The following is a 23,823-nucleotide window of genomic DNA, read 5'->3' on the forward strand; positions in this document are numbered from 1 at the left end:
GGGCCCACGTCTCAGAATTGGGTAAAAATCATAAAATACGAATACCCATTCACTCACGAGTACACTCATACCAAAATTATCCAAATCCGATGTCTAAATCCCAATCAAAACTCAAAACTCTTAGTTGAAGAACTTCTTCCCATTTTCCCTAAATTTTCAATCCAAACCCGAAATTTAATGAAGAAAACAACTATAGATTAATGAAATACAACCAAGAGCGAGTTGGAAATCGTTACCCCAAAGCTCTCTCTGAAAATTCCTCGAAAAATCACCAATTTCCGAGCTCCCAAGTCCAAAAATGAAGAAATGAATCAAACCCTCGATTTGCCCCATTTTCTGCAAGTTAAACCGCATCTGCGGACCTGCCTTCGCACATGCGTCACCGCACCTGCGAAATTCCCATCGCATGTGTGGATTCCATTCAAAACTCAGCGTCTGCTTCTGCGATCCAAGGGTCGCACCTGCGTGTGCGCACCTGCGGAGCCATGTCCGCTTCTGCGGTCCTTCACCGCTCCTGCGATTGCTCCATCACATCTGCGGGCATCGCAGATGCGGAATTTACTTCGTACCTGCGACCACTGGCACTCCTCCATTTTTTTACTTCTGCGCTCGCCTCTCCGCACGTGCGCTCTCACACCTGCGGTCTCTTCACCGCAGGTGCGAAAATACGAGAAGCCTGAAGACTTAGCAGTAACACAAATCAAACTTTTAATCCGTTAAGCACCCAAAACTCACCCGAGGCCCCCGGGACCTCAACCAAACATACCAACCAATCCTAAAACACCATACGAACTTAGTCGAGCCCTCAAATCACATCAACTAATGTTGAAACTACGCATCGCACCATGAATCACACTTATAAATTTCAAATCTTTCAACTTCTAAAACTCATGCCAAAACCTATCAAATGAACCCGGAATGACGTTAAATTTTGCAGGCAAGTCCTAAATAACATAACGGAGCTGTTCCAACTCTCGGAATCGCATTTCGGCTCCGATATCAAAAATTCCACTTCCGGTCCAAATCTCCGAAAATTCGACTTTCGCCACTTCAAGCCTAAATCAGCTACAGACCTCGGATTTACAGTTCAGACACGCTCCTAGGCCAAAATCACCCAATGGAGCTAATGGAATCGACGAAACTCCATTTCGGAGTCGTCTTCACATAGTTCCGACTACTATCAAAATCCTAAGACTTAAGCTTCAGTTTTAGGGACTAAGTGTCCTAAATCACTCTGAAACAACCGGTAACCAAATTCAACCACGCACACAAGTCAATACACATAATATGAAGCTGCTCACGGCCTTATGCTGCCGAATGAGACTTAAATTCTCAAAACGATCGGCCGGTTCATTACATGGAGGCAGCCAAATACTTTGAAAAGATGGCTATGGGTGATGCAGCTCGCCCGTGGCTAGCTGAGATTTTGGCTATTCGAGGATCAACACCTACGTGGCTCACAACAGGGGTTCCCATAGTCCGGCCACCCTAAACTTTGAAGCTAAAGAGTGGCAGACTTTTGTGTGCAGCCGCATTAGCCCGTGCTTGAATGAGAACAACCTCCCACTTCCCCGAGCAGTCCTGGTGGCTTCAATTATGGCTGGGTACCCGATCAATGTGGGTGCTATAATGTCAACCAACATCACTTTGGCTGTCCATAAGGATGAGAGATCCTACCCCTACCCGAACTTCCTCACAGAGTACTTCAATGATCAAAATGTGGAGCCGAGGTAGTATGATACTAAAGTAAAGGTCAAGAAGCCTTTCTCATGGTACCACCTACAGGGTTCTGACAACCCGAAGTTCAAGGGTAAGGCAACTACCTCCACCGGCCAGTCTGAGGAGCCAACGGTAGTAGTTACTGATTCAGCTGCTGAGCCTTCTGCAGATGCTATACCTTCCACCGGGACAGCAGACATGCCACCATCTTCTTCTTCCAGACCATCAACTCTATTATCAGTGCCAACTTCATCTACTTATCCACTGACTGCGTTGCGAGTCTCCCAGACATTGGCGAGTCTCAACAACTGGATACAGGCAGCTACTTCAAAGCTGTCTGACATATCCAGTGATGTTGCAGCACAGTCTTCTGCCCAGGCTGCACCACAGGTACCTTCGTCAGTAGAGGAAACATTGAAGAAGATTCTGGACAACTAGAAGACCATTATGGAGACTCTGGTGGCACATGGGGATGTCATTGAGGATTTAGGCAAGCAGGTAAAGAAAATGCGGAAGTCTCAAGCTTCGAAGAAGTCGGTGGATAAGTTGACGATAGCAGTTACCAAGCTTGCATCGGCCGAAGATCTACCACTGGACCTACTTATGGATGGAGCACCTTCAACACCAGCAGTACCAGAGGTATCACATATAGCAGCCAGCCAGTCTGAGGAGCCGGTTACGACTGCCCACACCGCTGAGGAGATGATCCAGATGCTCAACAACCCTGTTGTCCCTCAGCCAGGTGATGATGAGATACAACTAGAGGAGACCGAAGGTGCTGAGGATGCCATGCAGACTGAGACCACATAGGGAGTTCTCTTAACTCTCTACCCCTTCTTGTTCTTATTTTTGATAAGCATTGGGGACAATGCTCACTTTTATTCGGGGGGTGGTCTATTTTGATTAATTTGACATTGACATTTGGTCTGTAATAACTCTTATACTATTTTTCTCTTTGGTTATGTATATATTCTTCCCTTTCCCATGATGTATGTATTCATTTTCCCCTCGGTTTGTATATTCGTTTGCCTTAATTTCCGTAGTTTAGCTTCTTTAGTCTGTCTTTCTTAGTAGTACAACTTCTTTTTTATTTTAGTAACTTCTTTTCGATCTGTTAGTAAAAATAAACCTTTGGTTTTCTTAATGCCACAGTTCTTTTCAAAGGTGGATTTTGTGTGAACCAGGTGGCTCTTCCCAACGATAGATGGCATGACAACCTTCTTAAGGGATTGAGTCCCTTTTATTTTATGCTTAGGAAAATATGCTGACTTAAGCAGTCATCGAGTGGCTCAGGCGAGCCATTTGTGATTCTTAATCTCAACTAGGGTTAATGTGGGCCCTCGACTCCGTTCTCCTTAGCAATTCAGCAGCGTGAAAGGTGAGGTATTGAATTACAAGTCCAAGTTCCCATGCTAATAGTCTAGAACTTGCCCCGAATATTTTTCTAGGCAAAATTCTAAGTGTAGCTTGGCTTAAGAAATGATTGTAGGCTCTCCTTGGTCCAATTTGAAATTTGAAATCTTCCATAGCCTACCAATGCGATATCCCTAGTCAACCCATTTGAGCCTAAGCCCTTTTTCTTTTAATAACTACGTTACAAGCCTTTATCCGTGTTGTAATGACCCTCTCTTGGCACCCGATTTTTTCTTAGCATTCTTGAGAAACAATTGGAAAAAATATAAGTTTAGGGGAGAGACGAGGAGGTTGGGAGTGATAAAAGTTACAAAGAAAAGAAAGAAATGAAAAAAAAGGGAAGGCAAAGAAAAGAAAGAAAGAACAAAAAGAAAAATGCCAAAAAGAAAGTGAATAAGGTAGAAAGTTGAAGGGATTCAAAGAAAACAATGATGATAGGCATGAATGCCATGATCAAGAAATAGTGATATTACGTCTCTCTAGTTCCCCCGAGAAAAAAGAAAATGACTCAAAGAGTCGAAAAAGTATGAGCAGAAAAGAGAAAATGGAGTGCTTGAGCAAAGATGAAACCATTCTATTCCAACAAGTCCTACCTTGGTCCAAAGTGAGATTTGCTAATGGAGAGTAGAGAAGAAGGAGTTTGGTATCCAAAATGACCTACGTGAAAGAGCGAGCGTCCTTGATGAATTGAGTCAACTCTTGATGCTCTAGTGTAGCATTAGAACTATGGTACTCAAAAAGTCAAATCATTGCGTTGTTGATAGTTCATATGTGTTATGGGTAATTGTTGGTCCCAATTGATGTGTGATTGATTCACCATGAGGCCAGCTGAAATATCCTTTTTTCTAGTGGAGGTAGGAATTGCCTTAATTGCTTGAGGACAAGCAAGAACTTAAGTTTGGGGGAGTTGATAAGTAGGGATTTTGACCGCTTATTTGCTCTCTTTTACTTGCGTTTTAGCTCAAAAATGCTTAAAGGTATTCCCGAAAATTAATGAAATGTGCTTTTGTACAGGAACATTGGAAAATGATCCAAAGGAGTCAAAATCAACTCATAAAGGAGTCAAAAGTGGACAAGGACCAAAACAAGGCAAAAGGCCTACAGTGCGGACCGCACAATACTGTGTGCGGCCGCAAAACAAAGGAAGAGCCATGTCAGTTCTTCTTCAGAGTATGCGGACCGCACAAATATTGTGCGGCCGTAGAAGAGGAGATTCAGAGATCTAGTTTTGGGCAAGCTGAAGGAGTGCGGACCGTACCATAATTGTGCGGCTGCAGAATGTTAAGTACGGCCATACTCAATATTATGCTATCCACAAAAGACAAAGATCAGAGAGATGGGATTTTAAGTTCAAGAAGAAATGCGGACCGCACTATTTTTGTTCGGCCACATAATCAAGAGTGCGGCTGCACTCATTTTTATGCGGGCTAAGTCTCACACAGCCAGAGCCAAGTAAGAGTGCGGACGCACTCACAAATATTCGGTCCGCAGTAGTTGAAGAAGTGCGGCCGCAGAACTGGAACTTGTCAAGCCAAGTCTTGTTGTGCGGACCGCACACATAATTATGCAGCCGCACAACCTCCGCAAGGGCATATTTGTCAGATATTTTCAGCTTAGTATAAATTTAACTTTTTGTCATTTTTAGGGTAAGTTTTGTTTTTGGGAGAGCACCTGAGCCATTTTCCTTTACTGTTTTGAGTAATATTGTACTAGATTAGCTTCTAAACATTAGATTTTATTTCCCTAATAAATTATTATGCATTTTATCTTAATTTCTTCTTGTATTTCTTCATTTTTCATGAGTAGCTAAATTTCTAGCTAGGGTTGTGGCCCAACCCTAGTGTGGGTACTTAATGGGTATTTGATTTAGGACTTATTTGTGATTGGGTTAGTGATATTTAGCATAGTTCTTTCTTGAATTCAAGAATTAATGGTTGCAAACATTGATTCATACCAAATTGACTTAGTCTCTACTTGAGAAAGAGAGACTAAGTCTAGAAAAACTTGGCTAACAAGAAATTGGGGTGAACTCAAGAAACTGATAGCCACAATTAAAGGGTTGAATCTAGAGATAGTAAGACCCGACTTGAGTAGTTATCACTTGTTTTGTGCAATACCCATTTGGACTTGAGAAAGTTAAATTGGGCAAAACCACTCAAACTACCGAAAGGTATAGAGTGGGTAATTGCATGTGATTACTATATTGCAACCCCGACCAATCAGGCTTGTCCTGGAGTTTTCAACCCATTAGGTAACCACCACCCATAACATATATAAATCCATAAATTCTTTCATAAAACTTCGGAGAGTGACTTACCCAGATAGATGATGGTTTAGGGAGTGGCTTCCGTGATTCTTGAATATTTTGGGCAAGATTGGATGAATAAAATTGCTAGGTCTTCTCCCTCTCTCTCTAAGATACCCCCACTTCTCTCTAAAAATATCAGATTTCACCTTGTAAATGACCCCCTAAGGCCTTATATCAAAATAGGGTCAGATAAGAAAATTTTAAAAAATGACCCCCGAAGTCAATTATGTGGTGCAATTATGTGGTAGCAGAATCAATATGTGGCCAGAAGAATAGATATGTGGGCAGCAGAATCGATTATGTGGAGCAGAATCATTATGCGGCCAACAGAATTATTTTTTAAAATTTTCCCATTTTCTATTCCACTCTGCGATGCTTATGCGGTCCGCAGAACAGTTCTGCGGTCGCGAAATTGATCGTAGGATCGCCTTCTTCTGCCAAAAATTCCCATCAACACTTCAGTGCATTCTTCAACCCAAAAAGTCTATACCGTGGCTCATTTTCTACAATTCTCAAACCCATTAGCTTACCTTGGCACCACGAAACCTTAAATTCCCTAGCGGAATTTTATGGGGCCTTACAATAAGCTTCCATAGTAAATTGACATCTTTGATGGGATGGTTGTAGTATTCTAGAAAAAGGCCAAGTATTTAAGTTGAAGTCTGCAAGTTCGTCGGTCTTCAAGTTGAAGTTTTCAAGTTCTCCAGTCTTCAAGTTGAAGTATTAATCCCTCTAAGTCTTCAAGTTGAAGTCTAGGAGTCCTCCAAGTATTCAAGTATGTCGGTCTTCAAGTTGAATTCTTCAAGACTATCAATTCTTTAAGTTGAAGTTTTTAAGTCCACCGCTCTTCAAGTTGAAGTGTCAAAGTCCGACCAATCTTCAAGCTCGCCGAATCTTTAAGTTAAAGTCTGCAAGTTCGCCAAGTCTTAAAAGTTTGCCAAGTACTCAAGTCAAAGTCATTAAGTCCACATAATTCTTCAAGATGAGGAGCTATAATTTTCCAATTTTAAGGTGGACATTTAAGTCCCTTTGCACCTTAAGTTGGCCTCTTCGTGGGTTTGTCATCAAAAGGGACTATAATTTTCCAATCTTAAGGTGGACGTTAAAGTCCCTTTGCACCTTAAGTTGGCCTCTTCATAGGTTTTCCCTTAAAAGGATCTATAATTTTCCAATCTTAAGGTGGACATTTAAGTCCCTTTACACCTTAAGTTGGCCTCTTCGTTTGCCCTTAAAAGGATCTGAGTTTTCCAATCTTATGGTGAACATTTAAGTCCCTTTGTACCTTAAGCTGATCTTGTTGCGGGTTGATTCTTCTATATGCTGTTGAGAATTTGTCCTTTTATGTATTGCATGGATTTGTCCTCCAATATGTCATATGAGCTTTTGCGCCTTAAAGATTATGTCTCCGATTTTTGAGCGGGATGAGTATCCATCCTTTAACACCCAAAGATCACATTCTTCATACATGGATAATCCCTGTCACAACCCCAATTTTCACTGTAGGATATCGTGATGGTACCTAGTCTCTACAACCCTAACAAATAGTAATAATTTAACAGAATAATTATCAAAATGCTAGAAACAAAGCTGAATAACTGATAAAACCTTCCGATACAAAACACAATCTCAACAATACGCTCCCCAAAATTGGTGGAACAGAGTCATAAGCTCTATAGAGTATAACTAAAGTAACTACTACATCACTGTCTGAAAGAAAATACAACGGTAAATGAGAATAAGGGAAGGTGACTCTGAGGCTTGCGGACGCCGAGAAGACATACCTTGAAGTCTCTGATAAAAGCATCAAGCAGGTAATCACTAATGACCGGCACGAGCAGACGTACCTGAATCTGCACAAAAAGTACAGAAGCGTAGTATGAGTACACCACAACGGTACCCAGTAAGTATCAAGAAACCTTAGTAGAGTAGTGACTAGGCCAGGTCAAGACACCTACTAGAATATAAATAAACAATATGAAAATGTAATATGGATGTGTAATGGAAAGTGAAGAAACAACTGATATGAAACCAAGATAATAACATGAAAGAAGCAACTAAAGGGCTACAATGATCATGAACGGACAACAACTGCTAGAACAATAAAGAATGAAACAACAAGAAATATTCCCACCAAAACACTTTGCAACATGAAATAAATAGCAAGAATCACAATGAGGTACCGCCTCGTGTATAATGAAATCAAATCGAGGTACCGCCTTATATAATCAGGAATCATAACCGAGGTACCGCCTCGTAGTCATATTTCTCAATTTCAATCATAATCTTTTTTTATACCGCCGCGTGAGCCTTTCATTTGCAATAGGTTTTGAAAATAGTTTTCCTGAAATAGCTACACATACTTTAGCCCACTTTATGATGCCGCATGGCTTCACGTAGTTTCCCTACAAGCAACACGTACATAAGTCCCACCGTATACCGCCGCATGTACACCAACCCTAAGCCTTATACCGCCGCATGTGCGTCAATATCACATTACAATAACATCTCGCACCACATGTGTCCATATATCACAATTTGCCAAGAATCCGCAATATCAATGTTTCCACAACAATAGCCCACGACTCCACCACAACGGGCACAGGAATATCAACAACAACAATGAATGTAAAAGACTCAAAAGGAAGTTGTTTCAACAATAACAATTTTGCCTCAACATGATAACAACTTTCACAACCACAATACCAACAATTCAACAATGAGAGACAATGTATAACAACGATGTTAAAGTGTAGAAATAGTCTAACTAGCCTAAATTGGTCAAATACAACATACAACCCGTTTACCCACTCGTCACCTTGCGTATACGGATTTTACTTAGACAATTAAATCAAACAATATCAATCCCAAGGGGTAGTTCCCCCACACGAAGTTAAGCAAGACACTTACCTCAACTAGGACAATTCACACTCGGAAATAGCTTTTCCCTTAAAATCCGCCTCCACGCAGCTCAAATATAACCAAAATTGACTCAATATCATCAAACAATGCTAGGGAATTCAATTGCAATAGATAAAGCTAAAATCTTTACACTTTTTCCAAAACTTCAACAAAAGTCAACCTGAAGCTCACCCGGTCAAAACCCTGGTTCAATGGTAGATTCCGTCTACCCATGACCCCTCGAGTTCATATATGTGATTAGTTTCAAAATCGAGTCCAAATCGACTCTCAAAACTCAATTTCTTATTTTACAAAAACTTGATAAAGTTTCACAAATTTTTACTTTGATCCACATGATTTTGATGTTAAAATCTAAGATATGTTGATGGAATATGATTAGAAATAGATTAGAATCACTTACCCAAGGTTTGTAGGTGAAAAGTCCCTCTCCAAATCCCTTCCTACCGAGTTTAGGGTTAAAAAATGAGAGAACGAGATATAAATCCTAACTTTTAGCCCTTATGTTCAGCTGTAGTTATCGCAATTGCGATATGGGTTCGCAATTGCAAACCCTCGGCCAGGGAAGCTCTTCGCAAATGCGAACCCTGCTGCCCTCGCGATTGCGACAAAAACAATTGCAAATGTGAACCTAGCCCAGCCCAGAAATTTTTCACAAATGCGACCAAGGCATCGCATTTGCGATACCTAAAGTTCCCTGCTATGGTCGCAAATGCGACTCTGGTGTTCGCAATTGCGACACTAGAGGGCACCAGACACCAGACTTTCATTTTCAGTCCAAAAACCATCTGAAACATGTCCGAAACCCATCCGATCCCTCGAGGCTCCAAACCAAACATCCACACAAGTCTAAAAAAATCATACGAACTTGCTTGCGTGATCAAAACACAAAATTAACATCTATAACCACGAATTGAACTCTAAAATGCATGAATTTCAAGGAAACTTTCAAGAACTTCTAGAATTACAACTAAATGTCTGAATCCTACCAAATCAACTCCAAACGACACCAAATTTTATAAACAAGTTCTAAATACCATAACGGGCCTATTCCACGTCCCAAAATCAAATTTTGAGTTCGATAGGTAAAAGTTAACCTACGGTCAAACTTTTCAACTTCAAATTGCCAAATTTCAGCAAATCAACACAAATCAACCTACGGACTTCCAAAATCAATTGTGGGCATACGCCCAAGTTCAATTCACGATACGAAGCTATTGGATCCATAAAAACACAGCTTCGGGGTCGTTTTCACAAGAGTCATAGTTTGGTCAACATTTTCTAAATTAAACTTCTAAGTCAAGAATCAAGGGTCCAAATCAACCCGAAAGCTTCCCAGAACGGAACTAACCAACCTCGAAAGTCATAAGATAATAAACACATATGTGTGAAGCAATAAAAGGGGTAACATGGCGCAATTACACAAAACGACCGATCGAGTCGTTACAATCCCTCTGATCGAGTCTTTACCAGTCAAATATGGATGTCACAACCCAAAAGTCCAACTAGTCGTGATGGCACCTAACCCATCCCGTTAGGTAAGCTAGTTAACAATAAAACAATTCATATGAGATTTACTAAGAGAAATAATGACGATATAATTGAACTTTTATACAAAATATTCCCAAGGACTGGTAGTACAAATCATGAGCTTCTAAGTTTAGTGTTTACAAGGATGGTATGAAATAAATACATCATCTGTTTGAAATATACATGAACGGATTAATAATTCTAAAGCTACCAATAACAAGAGGCAGCTATGACCGGAACGCAGGTACATATTCAATGCCAGCTCTCGCCATACACGGTAACATCAACATCCAAAATCTGCACGCAAGGTGCAGAAGTGTAGTATGAGTACAACCGACCCCATGTACTCAATAAGTAACAAACCTAACCTTAGGTTGAAAGCAATGACGAGCTTGGACAATGGTCAGAGTCTAACACCAATAACCAACAACAACTCATAACAATATAATAAAAGTAGTACAAGAAACAACTCAAAGATATGATGCTCAACTCGTTCACAGTTACGGAAAAATAAGCATGATTTTCAAGTATAACAGTAAAATCTAAATCTTTCTCCGAAATCACCAAAATATGAGTATGTCAGAAATCTGTGATTTTTCCCAAAAACTTTCAACAACAGATAAGATATTTCAATCTCAGATAGCATGAGCAAGGTACATCTCTATGCCTACATGTCAATGTGCATGTGAAGTCATAAATGTCACAAAACCCTATAAATGAGGAAATGCATCTCTATGCCTGTATGTCAAGTATGCATGTCAAATGCTATGCGTTACAGTGATGAACTCATGTACTCACACTCTAAGGGTACTCAATAACACTGACTCACACTCCCACTCATCATGCTTAATCACTCAGCACTGTGCGGTACCTGATGTGGCGCAAAACCCGGTCCCATCATGAATCAATAAATACTGAGCTCACTGCTGGTATGTTAGACTCTAGAGGGGCGGATCCTGCCCAAGAGCACATATATGCCATCATGGCCTGCTGCGGCGTGCAGCCCGATCCCATCAATAATATATATAAAGCACATAGGGCCTGCTGCGGCGTGCAGTCCGATTCCCTCAATATCACTCATAATCCGGCCCTCGGGCCCCAACTCAGTCATCAATCTCTCCAGTCTCCCGGGCGCACAAATCTCATGCCAATCAGTCCAACAATGATAACATGATGTGACAACAAATGATAACAGACTAAGGTATGATATGCAAATGACTGGATATGACTGAGTATGTAATTGCAATTTAAGAAAAGAACTCGACAACATAAATGACCTCAATGGGTCCCAACAGGATAAGCATATAGCCTAAACATGGTTTCCAATATGGATCACAACTCAATTACTCTAGCACGTAGAAATTTCATGGATATAAATAAGATTAGGTAACTACCCAGTACCATAGAGTCAATCGAGTCATAATTCACACGATGCACGATCACACACCCGTCACCTAGCATGTGTGTCACCTCAACACCAAACAAATAACACATATATTCAGTGGTTCATACCCTCATCACCAACTTTAGAAGTGTTACTTATCTCGAACAAGCCGAATCCAATACCGAGCAAACCAAATAATACTCTGGAAACACCATCTCGCGCGTACCGACCTCCAAACGACTCAAACTAGCCAAAAACAACTCAAGAACATCAAATAATGCCAAAGGAAACAAACCAAATCGATAAAGGTGGAATCTTTAATCTAAAGCCCAAAGTCAACCAAAAAGTCAAACCCTGGCTCGCACCTCAGAACCCGACAAAACTTACAAAATCTGACTACCCATTCCATTACGAGTCCAACTATACTAGTTTCACTCAAATCCGACTCCGCATCGATGTTCAAAACTCAAAAATTCACTTTATGAAATTTTAGACAAAAACCACCAATTTCTCTCTTGAAATCATCAATCAAATACCAAAAATGAAGATAGATTCATGAAATATAATCAAAACCGAATAGAGAACACTTACCTCAATCTATGTGGTGAAAATCGCCTCAAACATTGCCCAAATCCGAGCTCCCCAACTCAAAATATGTTGAAATGAACAAAACCCTCGATATACAGCTTTTGCCCATGCTTTTTTGCATCTGCGAAACATTAGCCGCTTCTGCGGCGTCGCTTTTGCGACACAAGTTCCGCTTATGCGGACTTCACTTAACAGCCAACCCCTCGCACCTGCGGAACATTCTTCCACTTCTGCGACATCGCAGGTGCGAGTTCTTATTCGCTCTTGCGCCCTTTCTCGCTTCTAGGCTCCATACAATCGCTCCTGCGCTTCTGCAGATGCGCTTAAAAATGCTGATTCTGCGATCCTTCCTCACCCATCCTTTTCCCGCTTCTGCAATGAACAGCCCGCATCTGCGAAGTCGCTTCTACGACCAAGGTTCCACAGATGCGGCTACACCAGCAGCGGAAATTTCTTCAGCAATGCAATCATGAGAAAAAATTATCCGAACCACATCTGTAACTCACCCGAGCCAGTCAACACCTCTTCCGAATATGCCAACAAGTTCCATAACATAACACGGACCTACTCGAGGCCTCAAATCACGCATAACAGCATCAAAATGATGAATCATACCTCAAATAAAACTTAATAAACTTTTGAACTTTCAACTTCCAAAACCCGTGCCGAACCATATCAAATCAACTCGGAATGAACTCAATTTTTTGCGCACAAGTCCCAATTGACATAACGAAGCTATTGAAATTCCTGGAACCACAATCTGAACCTGGTATCATCAAAGTCAACTCCCGGTCAAACTTATGAACCTTGAAAACCTTCAAATTGCCAATTTTTGCCAAATAGTGCTGAAACCTTCTAAAAATATCCAAATGCAAATTTGGGAATACGTCCGAGTCCAAAATCACCATCCGGACCTAACGGAATCATCCAAACTCCGATCCAAGGTCAAATACACAAAAGTCAAACTCGGTCAACACTTCCAACTTAAAGCTTCCTACTTGAAAATTATTCTTCCAAATCAATTTTGAATAACCTGAAAAACCAAAACCGACGATTCATACAAGTCAAAATACATCATATTATGCCTCTCAAGACTTCAAATAGCTGAACGAAGTGCAATTGCTCAAAATGATCGGTCGGGTCGTTACATTCTCCCCCACTTAAATATACGTTCGTCCTTGAATGTACCAAGAGTTGTTCCTAAGCCGTCAAATCACTATGTAACCTTACCATGAACATACCCGGGGGTGATCCCACATCACCCCAATCCAAGTAAGCCTGACAACACAACTTAACTGAAGATCACTACTTTAACCTTAGTCTGTAAGCCTCAGAACCTAATTTCCAACATCTAGAATTCCTTACAAGAACCGAATCTCGCATCTACATATTGTATAAGTCTGAACAAGTTGTATCAAGCCATAACCATAGCCCAAGATGCAATCACATGATATACCACATAACTTATATGCTCACATCAATAATTTCTGACCACAGTAGCTGCTAAAAACAAACCTAATACCAGTAATAAACCTCATCTCAAATAAAACCTCGTTCAAAACCATCGTACACTATCGATGATGCATGAAACACGCAGAAACTCATAACCACTCATCAGATCAACAAGTCATGGAGCTCTCCCTCCTTCGACAAGAACTATAGCCAATTTCTAAGTCGATTAGTGACACTATCCTCCCAAATAGAGAGAGGAGAGGGGCTTCAAAGCCTTAATTCAAGCTAGAAACCTCGCTAGAATGATTCCTTTGACCTAAGACTGCTACTTGTATTTCCTTTACTACTCTTTCTCTCTCCTCAGTTGCTTCTTGAGTTATACCGCAATCAAATCCGATAACACCCATACTAGGTCCAACGAACTCATCTCATCAAATATATCCACTCTACTGGCATGCCACACCAGTACAATCTCAAACCACAAACCATGCAATCCGTGCGCCAATACGCAACAATTCAAATGCACCCAAAAATAGAAAATGTCTCAAATGAGAGAACCGTCCCGCAAGCTCAACAAGCACCACCATAACTGTAATGCAACAAACCCACCATACATAGTAGAACCAAGACACACGAATCTAACACAAAGGGTAATATCCCAATACAACTCCGCTGCAATGCCTGACCCTATCCAAACACCGATCATATGAAATACCTCAAGCCACAATGCTCAAAATTAACAACCACGCGCAATTCGAGATCAAGTACATGAAATGCATGAACATAACCATGGAGAAGTGAATAACACTATATGCCACAGCCCGAAAAGAACATAACCAAGGTGCCATCAACTATTCAACACCCTAATAACCATCTTGCTCAAATTCCGCTACAAGGCCCTAGCAGAACCACATCATGTGTGCATATAACCAATAAATCACAACCCCTCGTAGCATAAAAGAGTAACATATAATATATATAGCAGAACACGAACAAGCTCAACTCTAACTGAATGACACACCTTTTAGCAATAACGGTGCTAAATCAACAAATCTGACCCGTTGTAGAATACACATCCTCCTCGAGCCTACCAATGGGCGCCTAAATCAACTCAGGTCATCCCCAAATGGATAAATGGCCCTCCAAAAGTCCACAATGACCTAACCATAGAACGTACTACCATTTAGCTAATTTTGGCCATATCTTCATAGTCCGCAACCCCGAAACAATCTGCTTCTGATATCTCTCAGTCTCCAAATTCATAGAACACGTGAATCACCATAGTCGATCCCAACTCCGCCACTCGAATGACTAATATATCTGTCATACATAATCATCCCCACGAGAAATACTTCTATAATTCTTCCATGCCACATAGAAAAATTCTGAATATCAGCAGTCGATCAACCAGGTGAGTACCGCAATACCAATGAAGCATCCATAAGTCAAAACTCAGTGCGCCTTCTGAATGTACACTTTTCTCAGGTAATACCAAATAGTGCCAACATTTTGTTTTTCACCATCTGAAATCGTCTGTGCTGCATAACTTATGACCTTCCTTTTGAAACTGAATCGTATACTTGCACATGCAAATCCCAATCTCACACCATGTGCCGCCTCTATTAGGCCATCATATGAAAACACGAGAACCTCATTATCAACTCTGAGTCACAAGCAAACTACATACTCAATTAGCCAAGAACCTTTCACATGATACCATCCAGTAGAAAACACAATACGCAACATGCTCCTCATGCCGGTAGGAATTATCCATCTCAAATCGTGGTAGAAACCATCGAGAACACTTTGAAATCCATTTGCACATAACCAAGCTATCAGAACTGAATCCCTCTAACTCAACCAAGCCACGCAGGTCACTAAATCTAAGAGTATTGCCACAAAACACCCGTAAAGCCTCACCTCATCATAAGAACCAAAAGAACCGAGCATACAATTACCATACTAATCCAACCTACCACCAAGTTTTCCTATTTCCTCCTAGTTCCTTCCGAATTACCCTCAAGGTGACACTTCTACTTGCTAGGACACCATGATCCTTACCCAAAGCTCACCGTAAGAGATCCTAGCATAAAACCACACCGCCCTAAGGTCCATAAACGGTTGTATTCCCTAGTAAGCACCCCAAAAGTACCACACCCGAGACACCCCCTCTGAAGAGACTTTCTGTGAATCTAAAGTCATTTCCTTCATCTTCCTGATACTAAAATGTAGAACCCAAAATGATATAGAAATACCGCAAGTCTCGACACCATCCAATGTAAATCTCAGATTCTAGCCGTATACAAATCTAAAAAATTCTCAGTTGCTACATATAAATCTTGAATTCATTAGAACCGTATCGAGAGTCATCCACTCTTCTCAAATCTCAATTGCACTGCCCAAACAGGCCGAACGACCTGTGCTTCATTAGCACGACAACACCCAAAAAAGTAACCTCGCATTAACGCAACCGGAAAAATTCCTACTTCGTGTACACTATATCCTTCACGAATAACAACTCAATCATTCCTTGGTTCCCATATACCCATAAAGTGTAATACACCATGCATCCAGAAATTTCCTTGCTTAAGTCATCCTCAAAACCAGCCTCTGCAAGTCATCACCGATCCACAAATATGCCTCAGACCGAAACCAATGCAACACGTAAACATGCAATCAAATTATCGATAGCAGACTCCCCCACTTGGCTCAAAGCCATAGATCAAAACTCTCAATAACTCACAATGCATACTCTATTACTGCCATAATACCGTAGTTAGATTCAACTAAATCCTTCCTAAGCTCATGTAACACAAACCATATAATACCTCAAATCATCTGCTAAGCTCGCATTCATCCTCGTGACTGTCAAGTCAACTTTCTTAACCTATCCAAACTCAAATCGAAACATTTATAACCCACTAGTAGAAAAAGAAATCCTCCACACAACATCATAAGGATCACACCTCCGTACATCTCCCTACAAGAGATAACCCACTTGCTTAGCCTCAAATTGGCATCTTTCTATACCCTTTCGCAGCCACAATTACTACGCAATCACTTAATCTTCCTGAGTCTAAACTCATCAACAAAACATGAGAATCTAATTCGTTCCACAATTAAACAACATGAAAAATCCTTCAACACACTGGTAACTCGAGACTATACGTCACATCAAGACAGAAATCAAGCACCCAATAGTCTTTTTTTTACATCCCAAGCAAACTCATCTCGTCACATTCGAACCATCTGAACACATCCCGCAGTCACATCATACTCATCATATAGCCATCAAAACACTCATCGAGCCACAAATTCCACTCATAGGGACACTACCAGATATATAAGTCTAAAAGTACGTGTTCACACAACCGAAATCACCATGCTCAAGCTACAGTCAAAACTCGGCCTCAAGTCCTCCAGACTGGCCCATCATCAGCACGCAGAAAACACATCTCACACCTCATCCATGGAATCATAAGTCGTCGATGCACAGCTGACACCGAGCGCTCACGTACGCATACGAGTGAGTGAAAGGAGTTCAAAGTGATATGCTTTAAGCTGAATTAATGTCGCACGATAAAGAAATAAAGATGGAAAGTTTATCCTAAATTCCCATTAGCCTCTCGAAGATAGGTATGGACGTCATCATACCGATCCGCAAGACTCTACTAGACACTTGCTCATGACTCGTAGAACTTCTGAACCTAGAGCTCTGATACAAACTTGTCACGACTCAAAAATCTAACTAGTCGTGATGGCACCTAACCCATCCCGCTAGGTAAGCCAGTTAACAATAAAACAATTTAAATGAGATTTACTAAGAGAAATAATGATGATATAACTGAACTTTTATATAAAGAATTCCCAAGGACTAGTAGTACAAATCATGAGCTTCTAAGATTTAGAGTTTATAAGGTTGGTATGAAGTAAATACATCATCTTTTTGAAATATACATGAACAGATTAATAATTCTAAAGCTACCAAGAACAAGAGGCAGGTATGACCGGAAAGCAGGTACATCTTCAATGCCAGCTCCCGCCATACACAGCAACATCAGTATCCAAAATCTGCATGCAATGTACAGAAGTGTAGTATGACTACAACCGACCACATGTACTCAATAAGTAACAAGCCTAACCTTAAGTTGAAAGCAGTGACGAGCTTGGACGACGGTCAAAGTCCAACACCAATAGCCAAGAATAACTCGTAACAATATAAATAAAGCAGTACAAGTAATAACTCAAAGATATGCTGCTCAGCTCGTTCACAGTGGAAAAATAGGCATATTTCTCAGGTATAACAGTAAAACCCAAATATTTCACCGAAATCACCAAAAGTGAGTATATCTGAAAACTGTGATTTTTCCCAAAAACTTTCAATAACAGATAGGATGTTTCATTGTCAGATGGCATGAGTAAAGCACATCTCTATTCCTACATGTTAATGTGCATGTGAAGTCATGAATGTCATAATACCGTACAGCATGAGGAAATGCATCTCTATGCCTACATGCCAAGTATGCATGTCAAGTGTAATGCACCACAGTGATAAACTCATGTGCTCATGCTCTCGGAGCAGTCAACCTCACTCAGCACGCTCAATCACTCAGTCCTCTCAGTCACTCAGTAGGTACCTGCACTTACTATTGGTATGTCAGACTCCGGAGGGGCGGATCCTGCCCAAGCGCCAATATAATCCAATCATGGCATGACTCAATAAAGCATGTTGTGGCGTGCACCCGATCCCATAAATATCATTCACAATTAGTCCCTTGGCCTCACTCAGTCATCATCCTCTCCAGTCTCTCGACCTCATAAATATCGTGCCAATCAGCCCAACAATGATAACATGATGTGACAACAAGCGATAACAGAGAATGAGATATGATATGCAAATGAATGAATATGATTAAGTATGTAACTGCAATTTAAGCAAATAACTCAATAGTAGAGATGACCTCGGTGGGTCCCAACAGGATAAGCATATAGGCTAAACATGGTTTCTAACATGGATCACAGCTCAATTACTCTAGCACGTAAAACTTTTATGGATAGAAACAAGATTAGGTCACTGCACAGTACCACAGAATCAACCGAGTCATAATTCACAAGGCGCACGGCACACGCCCACACGCCTGTCACCTAACATGTGTATACCTCAACACCAAACACAAAATATGTATATTCAGGGGTTCATACTCTCAGCACCAAGTTTATAAGTGTCACTTACCTCGAACAAGATGAATCCAATACCGAGCAAGCCAAACAATACTCTAAAAATGTCATCCCGCACGTACCGACCTTCGAACGGCTCGAAACTAGCCAAAAGCAATTCAAGAACATCAAATAATGCCAAAGGAAACAAACCCAATCAATAAAGATCAAATCTTCGATCAAAAGCCCAAAGTCAACCAAAAAGTCAAACTCGGGCTCGTACCTCAAAATCTAACAAAACTCACAAAATCCGACAACCCATTCAATTACGAGTCCAACCATACTATTTTCCATCAAATCGGACTCCGAATCTATGTTTAAAACTCAAAAATTCACTTTATAAAATTTTAGACAAAACTTCTCAAATTTCACTTTGAAATCATCAATCAAATGCCAAAAACGAAGATGGATTCATGAAATATAATCAAATCCGAGTGGAGAACACTTACCCCAATCCATGTGGTGAAAATCACCTCAAACTCATCTCAATCCAAACTCCATAGCTCCAAATATGATAAAATGGATGAAACCCCCAAAAATAGAGAACTTATAATCAATGAACATAAGTACCCTTCGCGATCGGGGGACATCCTTCGTGATTGCGAAAAACAAACTCGACAGCCTCCAAAACTACCCTACGCATTTGCGAAACTCCCAATGCGAACGCAATGACCAGATGCACCTGCACTACGCGATTGCGACCAGACAAATGCGATAGCGAAGAAGAAATCTCCAGCTCTCAGCATCTCAACTCATCACTACGCGAACGCGAGCTGACGAATGCGAACGCGATGCTCAGGCCTCCAAAGGTACGCGAACGCGGTAGAATAGTGGCGAACGCGAAGAAGGAAAAAGGCCAGCTCCCATAATACACTATGTCGCGATCGCGAATAAGGCTTGAAACACCAGAAATCAGCAGAGCCAAAGAACATGGAAAGGATCCGAAACTCCTCCAAAACTCACCTGAGCCCTGTTGGATCCCATCCGAACAAACCGACAAGTCCCATAACATAACACGGACCTACTCGATGCCTCAAATCACTTGTAACAACATCAGAACCATGAATCGCGCCTCAAATCGAACTTAATAAACTTTGAATCTTTTAACTTCCAAAACTCGTGCCGAACCTTATCAAATCAACTCGGAATGGACTCAAATTTTGCACAAAATTCTCAAATGACATAACGAAGCTATCCCAATTCTCGGAACCATAATCCGAATCCGATATCATCAATGTCAACTCCCGGTCAAACTCATGAACATTCCAAACCTTCAAATTTCCAACTTTCGCCAATTAATGTCGAAACCTTCTAAAAATATCCAAATGCAAATCCGGGCATACGCCCAATTCTAAAATCACCAAACGAACCTAACGGAATCATAAAAACTCCGATCCGAGGTCAAATACTCAAAAGTCAAACATAGTCAACTCTTCCAACTTAAAGCTTCCTAGTTGAGAATCTTTCTCCCAAATCAATTCCGATTTACCTGAAAGCTATAAACGACGATTCACACAAGTCATAATGCATCATACTAAGCTATTCAAGACTTCAAATATCTGAACGGAATGCAGATGCTCAAAACGACCAGTCGGGTCGTTACAATAATTTATATGATTAATATTCTGTCAAATTATCCACGCATCACACGGGTTCTAATACTAGTTTTTAAGAATATAAGAGAAAGAAGTGGTTGGCAGAAGTCAATAGCGCTAAATAATCAATAAAATATAAATTATTCCAGATGCTGAGAATAAATAATTAAGTTTTAATATAACAAATTAGCAAAATAATTCAACTCAATTCTTCGAATGAATCCACAACAACAACAATAACAACCCAAATGGAATCACACAAGTGGGGTATGGAGAAGGTAATGCGTACACAAATTTTACCCTTACCCTAGAGAGATAGAGAAGTTGTTTCCGAAAGACCATCAGCGAACTTTGTGATAACTATCCTCCAATGATTAAAATTATTTTTTTCAAGTTGACACAACTCTATAGGCAGACTATGTTTCTATAAAAGAAGAGCACTTACCGTGAAAGAAATCTAGCAAATTTGGTTATAGAGAAAAGTGTGGTCGGTAAAAGTCAATTACACTGACAATTCAGCATACATAAAAATTCAAAATTCAAAAGTGAAATGCCGATCGTTTTTTATACCAAAAAAATAGAATTATTGTACTATTTGAAATTTTGCAATTTCTTTTACTAATTTATATTTTGTAAACAAACACATTATTTGAATATTATCTATGTTCTTTTCAAAACGTTTGGGGGTACACACATCGTACGTACTCATAGACTGGTTTAATTAAATATCCCAAGTCTTGCCAATATTGTTTGTTCAATACCGGCGAGGTACATTCAAATTTTGTTTTATACAGGTGAGTCGTACATATTTATGAAGCCATCAAAAGAAAGAATATGAGCAAATCCTAAATAAAAATAAAAAATAAAAAAATTGGACCAAATCGACCTTACTTTGGTTCTGGATTAAATTTTATGTCTTCAATATCGAAAATAAAAAACCGAATGCACAGTATATCCTTCTTTCAATTAAAAAAAGAAAAGAAAAAAAGACTGGTTAGAGAATAGAATATGATATTCGATTCGTTTAATATGGAAATTGATTCCTCAAATCTTTTTAGGAAAATTAGAGTATCAAATCACAAATATATGTCAAAGCACAATCTTCTCTAAAAATACTTGAAAATATTTGAAACAGTCGCAATCAAAAATAAATATTTAACTCGAAAAAGTAGTAACAGTAACATAAATTGAGACAGATGAGTAGTAATAAGTACTCTCTCCATTTCAATTTATGTGAACTCATTTGACTGGGAACAGAATTTAAGAAAGAGAGAAGACTTTTGAACTTGTGGTGTAAAATAAAATACATATATTGTAACGACCCGACCAGTCGTTTTGAGCTCTAGCGCGTCGTTCGGCGGTTTTAGGCCTTGAGTAGCTTCACTTCATGTTCTATGACGTGTACGTGTTGTCGGAATTAGTATTCAGGAAGTTTGGTGCAGATTTGAAAAGAAAATTCTAAATTCGGAAGCTTTAAGTTGGAAGAATTGACTAAAGTTTGACTTTTGAGTAAACGACCTCGGAATCGAAATTTGAAGGTTCCAATAGGTTTGTATGATGATTTCAGACTTGGGAGTATGTTCGGGTTGAGTATCGGGTCACATGGGAGCATTTCAGCGCTTATTAGGGAAAGTTAACATTTTGAAAGTTTAAGAATTTCTTAAGTATGATTTGAAGTGGACTTTGGTGTTATTGATGTCCATTTGAGATTCCGAACCTTCGAATAGGTTCGTATTGTGATTTATGACTTGTGCGCAAAATTTGAAGTCATTCTGGATTGATTTGATATGTTTCGGCGCAAATTATAAAATTTAGAAATTTCATAACTCATAATTCGAATCGAGGTGCGATTCGTAGTTTCGGCATTATTTGATGTGATTTGAGGCCTCGAATAAGTTTGTATCATATTTTGGGACTTGTTGGTATGATTTGACAGGGTCCCGAGGGGCTTGGGTGTATTTTGGATCATTGGTTGAGACACTAGTAAATTTAAGAAATTTGGAGTTTGACTATGGTGAATATTGGGTCAAGACGACATCTTTTCAGTATTTTGAGTGCGCGAGCAGGTCCGTAGTGTGTTTTATGATTGAAATTCATATATGGTTCGTGTCCAGGAGGTTCCAGATGAGTTTCGGGATGGTTTCGGATCATTTCGGAGAAGTTTGGGTTTGCTGGTTTTAGGTGAGGCACTGTTCATTCGCAATTGCGAAGACTGTTCATTCGCAATTGCGAACACTGTTCATTGGAGTTTACTGTTCATTCGCAAATGTGAAGTTTTTGTCCGCAAATGCGAACCTAGGCAGAAGACTTAAGGATCAAAACTTGGTCATTTTTCCATTTTCGTTTTGGATTTTGGAGCTCGCTTTTTGGGCGATTTTGAGGAATTCTTCACGACTTTGACTTGGGTAAGTATTCTATATCCGAAAGTGATTATATTTCATGATTCCATGGTTATATTCATCAATTATTAGTGAATCAATTGGAAGAAAATGAGATTTTTGGCAAACTCTTTCAAAAACGAAAAATGAAGATTTGGAGGTCGATTCGTTATCGGAATATGATAAAATTGGTATGGTTGAACTCGTATCAGAATGGGTTATTTTTATGAGTTTTATCGGTTTTTGGGCACGTGGGCCCGGGGATTGACTATATTGGCTTTTCGAGCGGAGTTGGGAATTGTTATAAATTAATTTATTACGAGTATTAGAGTATATATTTATTGGTTTGCACATTATTTGACTAGATTTGGAGCGGCAAGCATCGGTTTGAGGTGTTAGAGTGGCGTTGGAGCCGGTTATGAAACTTCGGAGCGAGGTATATCTCCTGTCTAACTCTATAAGCGGGAAACTTCCCCTAGGTGATGTATTTGATTTCTGCTACTTGTTGTGGGGACTACGTACGCACGAGGTGACGAGAGTCCGTAAGTAGCTAGATTCATAGATGCTATAACTATACTATTTGAGTTGTCCCTTGCATATTAAATTTCTTTATTTTACTCTAAGACTTGAGACTAGACTTGCATAGAGTGATAAACTTGCTATTGTAGAGATTTGACAGGCTTCTTGATTAGCCGCGGAATAATTGTACTCCTCTCATGAATTTCTCCCGCGCTATGCGTTTTCATCGAACAATTTTCCTAAAAGTTCATAACTCGCACGTTTATTCGTGAATGGGGTCAAGGACCCGTTAAAGCTTCTTCTATGGTTCGTGTTGTTCGATCCTCGCCAGTGCGCACATTATGATAGGACCGGGCCGTTCACCTCGATAGAATTTTGTATCACACTCTCATGGGAGCGGGCCATTCGCCTCGACAATATAATAGATGTGTCTATGATTCGTGTCGTTCGACCCTCGGCAGTGCACATATTATGATGAGATCAAGTCGTACGCCTTGTCATTTCTATAAAATACTCTTACAAAATCGTGCATAATATTTGATAAGAAGCCAGTGTATCTGTGAGCTTTTCCTGATTTGAACTGTGACGGCCTATCTGGTAAGGTTCATTATATATATACTCCGATTGATGAGGTAACTACTTAGTAAGAGCTTGAGTTTACCGTTCAGAGGAGGATTGTACCTCGTATTTATATTGGTTTATACCGTTTATCTGCTTTGCCCCATATTTATTTACTTCTTATTGTACTTGTCTTATTGGACCACCAGTAAGTGTCGATGTCGACCCCTCGTCACTACTTCTCTG

The sequence above is a fragment of the Nicotiana tabacum genome, chromosome 19, assembly GCF_000715075.1.
Source record: "Nicotiana tabacum cultivar K326 chromosome 19, ASM71507v2, whole genome shotgun sequence".
Taxonomy (NCBI): Eukaryota; Viridiplantae; Streptophyta; class Magnoliopsida; order Solanales; family Solanaceae; genus Nicotiana; species Nicotiana tabacum.